Genomic DNA, 13,271 nt, shown 5'->3' on the forward strand with positions numbered 1-13,271 from the left:
TTTTTTATGTCTTTCTTTTTTTGGGATTTTTGTCTTAAATTCTTTTTCTATACACATGATACATCCTTCTATAAAACAATTTTTACATTTTGCTCTTTTATCTCTACTAGAAAACCACTTACAAGAGAAACATGCATTACTATCTAAATCTTTATTTCTTTAAGTCGTGATTACGGCCTTGATATATTTCTAAATTATCCATTTGAATTGGTTCTAGGTCTAGTTTTCTAATCCTATCTCATTGATTAATTAGTTCTGCTTTCCGAGTCGGAAGAGTCCGTTTTAATTTTTTCTTCGGTATCTACACTTACTATGGAGTATATACTTTACGTATGCGACATCTATTCATCTACATTTATTAAGGTTTCTTGAAAGTCTTCAATTAGCCGTGAATTTCGTGTCTTATTATTTATTCTTTTTGGACATGTATTTGCTAAGTGTTCTACGCTTCCACAAGTAAAACATTAGATTTATTTTTTATAATTTATATACGTACGTATTTTCTTATATGTCTACAACAACAACAACAACCCGAGTGAAATCCCACATCGCGTCCGGGGAGAGACAGTGTCACCGCAAGAGACCTTACTCACCAAGGTAGGACGGTACATTTTCCGAAAGACCACCGGCTCAATAGCATAAAAAGAAGTAAGATAAGGTTAAGAGAGATTCGGGAAAGAGATTCAAAGCGATATGGAAGAAATAATGCAAGCGAAAAAAGATAGCACGATAAAAAATCAACACAGAAATAACGGATAATAGCGTAAATCGGAGCGAGATAACCCGGGATAATCAAAGCATAGGAAATAACAGTTAATAACGAAAATCGGAGCACAAAAAATTATATTGCAATAATGCGACTACTAATAAGACGGATAACAAGGCCTTTATCTGCGTCTTCGCCCAATTTTGGGTCCTCCAAACCCTGCACCATCTGGGGTCATGTCCTCGATGGCCGCGGTCGCGCCATGTCGTGTCTAATTACCCCTCCCCAATACTTCTTCGGCCTACCCCTACCTCGTCCGAAACCATCCATGGCCAACCTCTCACACCTCCGCAGGCTGTCCACCGTGTCTCTCCTTCACATGCCCAAACCATCTCAATCTCGCTTCTCGCATTTGTCTTCCACCGAGCCACCCCCACCTTATCCCGAATATCCTCATTCCTAATCCGTAAAAAAAGGGGTGTGGGGCCCCACCTCTCCTTCGCTCTCGGCAACTTTCTCCGGGGCCCTGGGGATTTAACCCGGGCCCAAAACTCCGCCCCTCAAGAAATCGGCCCAACCCCTTTTCTTTTTCCCCCTTAAGTTTTGGTGGCACCTTTCCTCACATGACCCGGGGGGAAGCCTCCTTTCATCCCCCCCGCCCCTACGATTGTGACTCTCGTCAAACTCCCCCCCCCCCCCCTTGCACAATAGACCCAAGGTACTTCTGAAACTACTTTTCTATTACGGATGGCCCGGGTAACAAAGCCTTACTTCCAAGTCGACCTCACGAAAGGCTTCCTTCGAACTTACACTCCAAGTACTTTGCTTGCGGTCTGCTCGGCTTAAACCCTTTAGACTCCCGAGTATGTCTCCAACACGTCGACTTAGCGTTAACTTTCCGTACGGTGCACGAGTTCGATCGGGACTATGTCGGCCCGAAAAGCATACACCATGGCACCTCGCTTGAATTTGCGTGTCGACCATCCATCACCAAGGAAAATAAAAACGGACTAAGAGCCGATCTCGACGCAACCCCCATCACAACTGGAAAGTGCTGCGAGCTCTCCTACTCTTCCTCACCCCGGTTTTGCAGCTCCGCACATGTCCTTGATCACGCAATATTACGCCACGGTGCAACATCTTTAGCCTCCAAGGCATTTCCATGGGATGCGTCGTCTTGGAACTTTGTCATAAGCCTTTCTGGGTCGACGAACACCCACGTGTGTGGGCGTCCCTTCTTCCTCTCCCTTTTATCTTTGCTCCGCAGGTCCTTCTCCCGGAAGATGGATGGCTTCACGTAGTTGAACGTCCCGCATGAACTGAATCAGTTTTTTCGAAATAAACACGCCTCTCCTCGCCTCTCCACCACCCTTTCCCCACACTTTCGTGGTATGCTTAGCGACGATGCCTCTAGTTGTTGCAACGAACTCGGGATATCTCCCTTATTCTTGCAGAGGGATGGATTACACTGCCCTCCGCCTTCGGCATCAATGCCGTCTTAAAGATGACATTAAACAACCTAGTCGACCACTCCAAACCTTGTGTCACCGTGACTTTGAAACCCCCAATCTCCGTCCGGTGCTTTTCCCTCGGTTCCCACAATGGGGCCCCTTAAAATTTGCCAACCCCAATTTCTCCCGCAATAACCAAAATCGCGGCGCCTTCCCCTATGTTCTTCCCCCAAAACTTTCTCTGTCCCCCTTTTTTCTTCGAGTTTGGAGGAAAATGGCCCCCTTTTTCCGGGCTAAGAGGGTCTCCCCCAACAAAACTTTGCCAGCTCGTCCTTGATGCTTTTACTTGATCCCCTCCGTGCCTTTCTCTCCCCGCCCTTTGGGCCCGCCCGGTCCCCCCCCCTTCCCTTTTTCTTTCGGGGCATACTACGTTGGCCCTTTTTTCCCTCGAAGCCCCAAATTCGCCTCCCCTGGGAATCCAAAAAAGGTTTCCCTATTGGGCCACCTCCCCTTTCCTTTTCTTTCTTCAACTTTCGCTACGCCCCCCCGCCCCCTTCCCTTAAATTTCTCCCACCAGGCCCCCCGAGCGACCCGACTACCGCCCAGACCCCCAAACAACCCCCGCACCACCCCAAAACCCCCCCGGGGTTTTCCCCATCCCGGGCGCTCCCCTGTTTTCCCCTGGCCCCCTATCCTTTTTTCCCCCTTGGGCATAATAGTGGTCCCAAAATCACTCGATCCCGGGTCTTTTCCGGACCTTCTTTTCCCCGTCTCTTGATCGCTAAATCCATCCCAAAACTTTGTCGGGTTGTAAATATTCGCTCGGTTGACCCCTTTAACCAAATAACCCTTTTTCTCCCCCCCAAGGGTAAAAAATCTTTTTAGGTTTTAAGCCATTACGAAAGGGTTCCAAGTGTTCCTCCTTCTTTTGGCTCGAATTGGCATCCCAAACCCCAAAACCGAAAATCCAAAAGGGGAAAACCCCCTCCATTCCATCCCGGGAAACCAAAACCTCCTGCACTAAATAACCCCCAAAAAAGGTCCGATGGAACTATCAAATCACCTCCCACGAATAGCTTCTCGCAGGCGGTGGCGCTCCCACTAATTCGTCCAAATCCTCCCACAGCGCCTCTTCCTCATTGCCTAAGCATTTCCGCTTGCGGCGCATAAACACTAATAATGTTCAAAGTGAGTCCTTCAACGACCACCTTAATCGACATCATCCTATCGCCGACTCTCCTAACCTCTACCACCCGATCTCTCAATTCACTATCTCTTTTAAAATGCCCACCCCATTTCTATACTTCGACCTACCGAAGAGAACCACAACCTTATACCCGTCTACCTCCTTAGCTTTAGGGATTCTACCCATTCGTCTTGAATCTATTATATTAATCTTCCTCTTCTGTAGTTAATCTTAACTAGCTCTATGGACTTCCCCGTTAACGTTCCAATGTTCCAAGATCCTACTCTCAACCTAGACGCTCCTTTTCTTATATGTCTATTTCTGTCTAAATAGGGTTTCTTGGCTGATGATTTTCTAAGATAGTATTTCTTTCTATTGTATTGAGGGTAGTTTCTATTATATTGAGTTACGTATTTCTTATATCTTTTCTTTTTATAATTGTCTTTATCGTAACTCTGAGTAGTGTATACCACACTTTTACAAAAATTCATCTCATTTTGTTTTAATTGTTTTTGTATCTTTGTATATGCGTCATTTTTTTCTTGTAGTATGTCCATTATATGTTGTATTCTATGTCCTATTGACCATTTTAAATTAGGATTTTGTACTACCCTAGTCTCTCTTATTCCATCCGTCTTCTATCTCTCTTCCTAGAGCTCACAGGTAGTTTATTAAATAATTTCCTTCCTAATTCTTGATCAAAAGCGTTTCCACTAATTGTACAATAATAAAAATAATCATTTAAAATTTTTTTAATATGAAACCAGCTACTTATGCTTAACTGCTCTAATTTGATTAAAGCATTTCTTTGTAGTATTACTAATCCACTATTTGGATCTTCTCCTGTAATTAAAGTATGTATTTTATTGGTAAAATTGTATGGATTTGCTCCCATGGATACTAGGTATTGGAATTCCATTGGAAAATCTTCCTTATATGCTTCCCATGAGCTTTAGCCGATTCTCCTAAAAATGTCTCTAAGTATTTATACATAGTTTCCGCATTGTATCATTATAAGTTTTTATATAATCTGTTACTACTATTCCTTTCCAAAGGTCTATTCTTGAATTCCATCTTTGCGGATCATGAGTCTGTTACATTTAATATTTTTCCTTTATTACCTCCTTCTGAGAATAATAGGTTCTTCTATAGGCATTGCTCTTTTCCTGATGGTTTTATATTTTCTATTGGTTCTCCTGCTGATCTAAAACTCTTCTTCTAGGTACATTTCCTGTGCTCGTGTCTACTGTGTATTGTTCTCCTGTTGTTCTTTGAAATGGACTAGAACTAGATGCACTAGATTCCATTAATTCTTTTTGGCTTATTATTGAGTCTATTTCTTCATCACTATCTTGTATATCTTCTAATATCTTATCGAAAACGGCGATTTCTCTTGGTGTATATGTTCTACTCTATATCCCAAATTATCGGTTCTAGCTCCACATAATTTAAAGTGACTTATAGTTTCTTCTATTGTTAGATCTCCTAACTTACATCCTTTACATCTAAAAGTTATATTGTTAATTTTTTTAACGTATTTTTGCTTCTTGTATAGCTATGTCTACTTCAAAATCTTTTTGTATTAATTCTATGTTCATAAAGGTTGACTCAGTAGGTTCATTTTCATTTAGAGTACTTTCTTCTTCTGTGTCTCTTTGTGGTGTATAATTATAATTGGTAAATCTTATAGATGTCTCTCATTTAGAATTAGTGTACATTAGGTGCGACTCTGTTGTAAAATCTTCTTTCTACTAAAGTCTTCTAATTTCCTTCTAACCTATGCGTATTCTTCGGATTTATTTTTATAGGTTTAATAAAATTTATTCCTCTATTTCCCATTAATTCTACAACATCTTCTACTTTAATTTTAAACTTAGTATTACTATTATTTGTCATTTTTCCTAAAAATCCTACGCACATTAGTAAATTATTACCATTACACATTTCTTCGTATCCTTTAGTCTGTATTCCTATTTTTATATGTTTTCCGAATTCTGCTAAATTCATTATAAAGTCTGGACTAATATAAAAAATTCCTCCATTATTTGTCATATCTACCTCTCATATTAGATCATTGACTTCTTCATGCGACCATCTCTATCATCGTAAATTACTATTAAGACTTTAGTTCCTAAATTTTTCCTAGTTAATCCTTTTAATCCTATTACTATTAATCCCATATGCATTAGCGTTCTTCTAGTATTTTTTATTTGTCTTAAAGCTTAGGATTATTAAATTTATAGTAGTAACTTTAGTTCCTATGAGTGCTGCTCTTCTTTATAATGTCTATACAACCGTGTCTTTGTTCTTGAGAAGCTGTCCTATATTGTATAAAGTCTTTGGATTTAATAGTTTTAATTGATTTTGTTGAAAAATCTGTATGTCTCGTCCACATCTATTATCTCACTTAAGCTATTGGGTGTTTTTCCTGCGGTGTTCTTCTACTTAAAATTCTTGATAAAAAAATTATTACCTATTCTATTTTACGAAAAACTTACTCTTGGTCTTGCTTGCCTTTTCTCGTTTCTCCTTCGTTTGATCGAATTGGAAGAAGTCCATTTTTGTATTTTCTAGTTATTTTGACTTTTTCTTTTTGAGGTGTCATTTCTACCTTTTTTAATTGGTCTATTAATTCTTCCACTTCTTTAGCGGGCTCTTTATTTTTCTCTTTTTTGTTCACTTAACAATAGAACGCGCTCATATTACTTCTAACTTTGGTACTATTATTTCGATTTTCTTTATTATTTCTAAGATTAATGAAATTATAGTAATATTTTGTTGTAGTGTTATTTGATCCGATTTAGCGTTAGGTATATAATCTTTATAAATACCGTCTGCTGGTAAAGGTATAGACTTTTCTATTAATTTTGAGGCTTCGTGTTGAGCTAAGGTCGGTTTACTCATGAAAGAGTGATTTCTTTTAGTTCTTCTACTGTCTTTTTTAATTCCTTAATATCACTAGTTAAAACTTGTATCTTTGCGTTATTTTAGAGACTATTTGCATTGTCTTTAGTTCTATCTCTTTTGGTTTCTGTAATAGCTTTAACTAATTTTTTTCTATTTCCGTCTTTGTAGGTAATTTTTCTAGATTAAATTTGTTAACTAGAGTACGGACTTTCCTTTCTAATTCTAATTCTTGTGTTTTTAAGTAATCGAGATTTTGTTCTACTTTTTCGAAAGTTTTCTTTTGCTTAGTCTCAGGGATGCTTCTACCACTTCTAATATTCTATTAGCGTTTTTATTATTTTTCTTGTATTTTTTCACTAAAATTTATGACTAAATCTACTAACGTGTTCAACCGTTTGTCTTCGCTATGTAATATATGGTCTCCGTTATTGAAATTACACTTTATAATACTATGATCTTTTAATGCTCTATATTTCTTTTCTGGGTATATTCTTAAGTCTAAGTATTCTAGATTTTTTAATGTATCTATTTTTCTAGCTTTATTTATTATCCTAACGGAATCTTTATTTTACAAACTTTCTTCTGGTACTCTATCCTAGTTGTATATCTTTCTATATCGTCTCTTATACCCTGTAATTCCCAAGTTATAGCAGAAATTGTTTCTTCGTTAATCTGACTTTGTAAGAGTCTATTGTTTATTAGTGATGATAATGTTTCTGAATTTAGTATTTCTAAATATGCACTTAACGCCTTTTCTATTTGTCTATGGTCTCGTCTTTTTTCTATATCTCTATATAAATACCAATGATCGATAGCTATTTGTTTAACAAAGAGTAGTGTTCTCATATAATTAATACGGTCTAAATCGCTTGTGGTTCTTCGAGGTCTTTCTAGATTTTATATATCCTAGTAACTTATTTTCTAATCCTGATATTATATCTATTAATTCTTGTAGTCTTAACTGATTTTCTTTGGTATTACTTAATTTAATATATTCTGGGTATAGATTATTTAATTCTTGTTTGACTTTTAAATAATGATCTTGCATCTATTAACCTAAAGGAACAACGTTTACTTGTTGTTCTAGCCGTTTAAGATAGTCTTCAGTTCTAAATATAGCGTCGTCGATAAAATGAACTTCCCAAAGGAGATTATTTCGAAAACTTAATATAAAATGAACTTCTCAAAGGAGATTATTTCGAAAACTTAATACTGTTGTATTATGATTTAATTCTTCTCTATAAGCTATGTCTAAATAGTTAATGTGTTCGTGGAAGGAACTTTCTTAGCCTTCTAAGGTTTTCTAGTCTTTTTTCTAGTAATATAGATCATGCGATGATGAAAACTTATATGTTTGAAAACGGTGTTTGTCATTAACTTCTTGTCTAATAGTAGGTGCTTTGCTTTCTTCTTCTAGCGGAAAAAGGATATATATATATATATATATATATATATATACACACACACACATACATATACCTCCTCGTTTCGGAGTATCGAAATGTCAAACTTTCTTTGACGCGTAAATTTCTACATTGATTTTTCAAGTTTATAAAATAAAATTATATATTTAGAAATTACATAAAAAATCTATGTACTCGCGATAATTTATAATCCAAATAATTAAGAAAAATGTAAGAAAAGCGCGATCAAAGAGCCACCTCATAAATTTCAAATAGTAATAGATTCACATAAATTGAAACAGAGAGTATATATTATAAACCCTCTAAATTTTCCTTATTGTGACTTGTCCAAATTTGACACAATTTACCCTTTTGTCACCCCACTTCAAATGGGACCTAGGGATTAACAATTCTAAGATACTTAATTAAGATATACAGTTGCCAGTTGCATTAACGATTGAGCTTAATTAGCAACACACAGTTCTTGTGTTCTAATTATTCCTCAAAACTCTTATACAGCTGTTGTTTCTGGCTGCTTGAATTTGTATCTGTTTCCACAATGGTATGTTTCTAAGTTTCTTCTGTAGTTCTTTTGTTCGCTTCATTTTTAATTCTCTCTTTGATTTTTGAAATGTAGCAAGTTATAATTATCTGTGGTGACTGTCATTGTAATCTCAATGTAGTTTTTCTGATTTTAGTTGCAAGAATTCCAGTTAGTTTTGTGTGTGTGTATATATATATATATCAGTGGTGTTTGGGTCACAACTTACGCGGCACTGCATAATTCACAGGTACCTACTTACATGGGAAGGGCCGAGGGGTGCAAAAACCCCTTCATTGAAAAATTATACAATGTAAATGGGGTAAAAATCTTTATATATATATATATATATATATAAACAAGTTGTTGAATCCCCTTGATATAACTTTTTTTAAAAAAAAAAAAAAAAAAACCCCTTATTTGAATTTCTAAGTCAGTCATTGCGACAAGTGAGGGATGGCTCAGTGGTAAAGCACCTCCACCCACGACCGGTAGGTCCTGGGTTCGAGTCACACTGGAGGGGAAGTGTGGAAACACTATAAATCCTCCTAAATGGGTGGGGGGAAAAAAAAAAAAAAAAAAAAAAAAGTCAGTCATTGCCTGCTACCTCCACCACCACCAGCAGTCAGGGGCGGAGTAGCCACCCGCCGAACACCTTTTGCCGTCAAATTACATTGTGTATAGAACAACAACAACAACATACAAGTGGGGTATGGGGAGGGTAGAGTGTACGCAAACCTTACCCCCAGCGGACTCCAGAGCGGCGTTCCGATAGACCCTCGACTCAAGTAAAGCAGAAATAACATTAGGATAGCAAGAAAACTAAAGCAGAAGAGCTATTGCACAGGAGCTGGGTTTACCTGTGCGCACCTGAAAGGTAGCGGCTGCGGGTTCCCATGTCATAAATAAAATAAAAAAAAATTTAAAAAAAAAAAAAAAGAAGGCAGAAAAGACAACACGTAGAAAATCACACTGTGTATATAGGTCAAATTCTATTTTATACTATGATATATTATCTTTTGAACACCGTTGTCACAAGTCAACGAGTTAGCCTAGCGGTCAAGTTTGTTCCAAAAGGCTTATGATGCTCTGCAGTCCAGACTCGATTCTCGGTGGTGTTTTTTAAATAATACTCCCTCCGCCCAAAAAGATTGTCTTACTTTCCTTATTAGCTTGTCCCAAAAACATTGGCACATTTCTACATTTAGAAATAATTTAACTTTATGAGTTGATTTGTAGCCACACAAATATCTAAAGCTTGTTTTGGACCACACATTTCAAAAGTCTTCCTTTGTTTATTAAATTCCGTGCCAAGTCAAACTAAGACAATCTTTTTGAGACGGAGGGAGTAGCTATTTTAGATTCAATTCTCATTTTTCAGCAGCGTTGATGTTTTTAAAGTTTATATGAATGAGCCTACTTTGTATTTCTAAAAGAATACCCAACTTTTTTTCCTTTTAAAAACCAGAAGCGTCAGTTACGCAATTCACAATCCGTGTGGCTTTAACTTTCTTTTTTCTTATGAAATTTTGTAAATAAACAAATCTTATTAAAATTACGTAGTTTAATAGTCAGATTTTATGTGCACCCATCCATAAAAAAAATTATTTACCTATTCAAAGTTTGAACACCCTTCCCGAAATTGGCTCCGCCATCGCCAAGCTCCGGCACATGTACCCCGAGAAATTCTCTCCGCCAAGGCTTGGACAGATAGGAAGAAAGCACTAGTGTGTTTGCTGCCGCTGGGATTTGAACATGAGACCTCATAGTTCTCAACCCCTTCGTTAACCACTAGGCTACACTTTTTGGTGAAGTATGGTGGGTATATTTATTGATCACCATTTTCGGGCTTTCAGGAATGTATTTAGTTTTGTATCACCAGGCGACCACAGGGAAGGCAAATGTGTATCCTATTCAGTCTCCATTGACACCTGTAAAAGAACTTTTTTACTTGTGGATTTGTTGTTTCGCCATAATTTGTTTGTTACTATTAAGCTACCAGGTTTATTTGCTTGTTACAATTTGTGGATTGTGTAATTGTTTGGACAGAATAAGGAATTTCATGAGTAGATGTGGTTTTATTGTGTATGAATTGTTTTACTTCAATGTCATTAACCTGTTTATAATTGCATAAAATCCAGCAGAGCAGAAGCTTGGCTGGATTGACTTACAAGAAAAACCAAGTGTCCAGAACTCTGCTTGGAATCACCTTAACTAGTGGGTGGTAATAAGCGGCTGATCCAGGATTTTCACTAAGGGAATTCAAAAATATAAAGAAATAAGCACATGAAGAACCCAAGAGGATTCAACAACTAGTATCCATACATAAAAAATGGCTTTACTTTTCAGCTAATCCCCCGCCCCCTAGTTCTGCCCCGGTTGGTAATAAAGAAAGACTATCTGCAAGATGAACTTAGCTTACTCAATTTCGAGCTAGAAGCAACTTGCGCAACACAAACTAAGAAACAATGCTAGGCAGGTCCGAGGTACTCACTAGTTGATTTGAGTATTTGACACATGACAACCGTAAACAACTAAACGTCAGTATGCAACATTTACTTCTTAATATAGATTTTCCCCTTTAAAAAGAATATCCGCAAAAAAAGTTGATTTTCAGCTAAAATTTTAATGGGCTTGCTAGGCTAGCGAGTATGAACTTACCTTACTTAGTTCGAGCTAGATGCACATTTGGTGTAGCTCAAATTCAGCAACAAGCTACTCAGAGTTGATTTAACTCAAGTGTTGTCAATAGTGCGCTTAAGCCCTGAAGCAAGGTACAAACATGTTGAGCACTTCCTGGGTTAGTCGGTGCTTCAGTATCATCTTCAAGGTTCTAAGGCATACTTTTTCTTAGCGGGAGGGGCGGCTCTATGTACATGGGTGGGGGTGCCGGATGCCTTTGTCGAAATTTTGTATATATATATATAAGATCTTTTAAATATTTCTCATGCCACCCGTAGTCACGAAAGAGTGCAAGGTGCCAGTGGCAAGTGGTCAAGTCTATGTCTTTGGCCTCTTTATATTTAGTTTGTCACATAACGGTGAAATATATATAATATAAATATAATATAAATATTGCTATAAATATTTATGCCATAATTGTGTGTTTTTAGAATATGGAAACTTGTCGATTGCAACTATTAATGGACGATAGATATTTTCGATATTACTAATATTGTTAAAAGTGCTTTCTTTGCACTAAGTTGTCATAATTTTTTTTCTCGTTCGATCTATTTATCTATATAAATCAAAAAAATGAATAACCTAAATCGAAGTCCAAAGTTGATCCAACCGACCAAATATTTACCTTATTTGGACCTTGTAAATAGCAGCATCGTGTGGCACCCCTAACTTCCAAATCTTGAATCTGCCGCTGCTTACCAGTGAACTTAATCCCGAAGAGGCCACATTAAACAATTGATATTTCACTTTATCGTACTTTTGTTGTTTCAATTTCTTTGTCCATATGTTTGTTGTTCACGCTTATAAGTATTACACTTGGACTACACATGCATATTTGTATTCTTTCTCCATTTGGGCCTCTTTCCTTTAAAGCCCATGCTTCATTTGCGCTTTACGCTTAAAGCCCCAACTGACTTGCTAAGGTAAATATTTGGTCGGTTTCGCCTTTGATAACACTGTTTGACTCATTACAGCCCTAAACCTATAGTCTGTGACATCTGCTTTCTTGCTATAACTTCTTTCCCATTATTTATAGTACCTGGATCTTTAGCGTCATATGTATGCTTTGCATATAACTGTGTATTTTAATACTTATTTCGCCATGTTGTGCAGGTGACAATATGTCTACAGTGTGGTGACGAAGGATTCTCCAACGCCTTTGTTTTTTGTGTAAAATGTTTGGATATTGCCGTGCATCGGTAAGTTGGATTGTTGCTAAATGTCAGTGATAACTTTTAGTCATTTTACTATCTCTCATTAGCTTTTGTTTTGCGATTTTGCTCTCTTGCATGAAATTTCTTCTTTGTTGTTTGCATGAACGTGAAAAGAATCTCTATCACTGGCTGGAACGTGTATATATGTTAGTTGATGATGGAGCCAGGAATGAGTCGCTGCAAACTATGAAAGCTTGAAAACCTCCCCTTAAACCATTAATGTTCTCCTCAACTCCACTTGTTGCAGCAACACCACCCCAAGTGAAATTAGAATCTCTATAAATACTTCTTCATCTTCACGATTTTCAGGAACTCCAGTTAGCCATGCATTAGCCTCACATCCAAAAAATTGGATTAAAATTGTGAATAGCGTTGTAGCAATGCTTCAATGCTCTGTTATATTTAATGAACACTAGATCATTGAGCTACTTTAGCTCGAGTCTTTCTCTTTCTTGGTATGAATCTGTAAATAACTTGTGGCAAGTAATTAATAGGCTGTGTTATAGCTCAATCAAAGTTCTCTTTTTAGTAAATGTTTTTAATTTGATTTCTTACTCAACTATTTATATAATAAATTTTAAATAAATTAATTGGAATAGCTTTTTTACCAACAACCATAGTGTTATTAGCTAATTTTAATAAATGACAATTACTTGATTAAGTTACTGCTACATCATGAAACCTCTAACCACGAGTTTTCCTTTTACCAAAATTTTAGATTCTCATATTAGGGGTAATACATTAAATTTAGAATATAAACATAATTGGTAATAATATATATATATATATATTTATATATATATATATATATATATATATTTTTTTTTTTTTAATTATTGGTAACACACTTTATTGTCTCAACAATTTGTGAGCCTTGAGATATAACTTAGCTTACTAATATATTGAATTTTTCTTCTAACATGTTCAAACACACTCCAATTCCTCTCACATCCGGATAAGCTACAAGTTCGACCTAGAACTTTGATGGTAAACTTTTGGAATTGTGGAGTGCAAGAACCATATTGTTTCCACCATTCCACTTTAGAAGTAGAACAAATATTCAAAAGTTAATAAGTATAAAGAAATCACTTAAAAGTTAAAGCTATAAAGACACATAGAAACACTCACTCACCTGGTGACCTTGTCTTTCTTTATCTAATAACCATTGGAGTTTAAAAGAT

At 36.6% G+C, this 13,271-nt stretch overlaps 3 protein-coding genes across 3 annotated transcripts in view; all 3 read right to left on the reverse strand.

The window, feature by feature from the left end:
- LOC132060224 (mediator of RNA polymerase II transcription subunit 15a) overlaps positions 1-13,271 on the reverse strand; it is a 75,327-nt gene that overhangs the window by 41,269 nt on the left and 20,787 nt on the right. The window lies entirely within an intron of this gene.
- The window catches only part of LOC132060226 (mediator of RNA polymerase II transcription subunit 15a-like), a 68,707-nt gene that overhangs the window by 9,636 nt on the left and 45,800 nt on the right, over positions 1-13,271 (reverse strand). The window lies entirely within an intron of this gene.
- LOC132060229 (mediator of RNA polymerase II transcription subunit 15a-like) overlaps positions 1-13,271 on the reverse strand; it is an 81,681-nt gene that overhangs the window by 6,879 nt on the left and 61,531 nt on the right. The gene's annotated exons all lie outside the window — the stretch shown is intronic.

The sequence above is a fragment of the Lycium ferocissimum genome, chromosome 6 (assembly GCF_029784015.1).
Source record: "Lycium ferocissimum isolate CSIRO_LF1 chromosome 6, AGI_CSIRO_Lferr_CH_V1, whole genome shotgun sequence".
NCBI lineage: Eukaryota > Viridiplantae > Streptophyta > Magnoliopsida > Solanales > Solanaceae > Lycium > Lycium ferocissimum.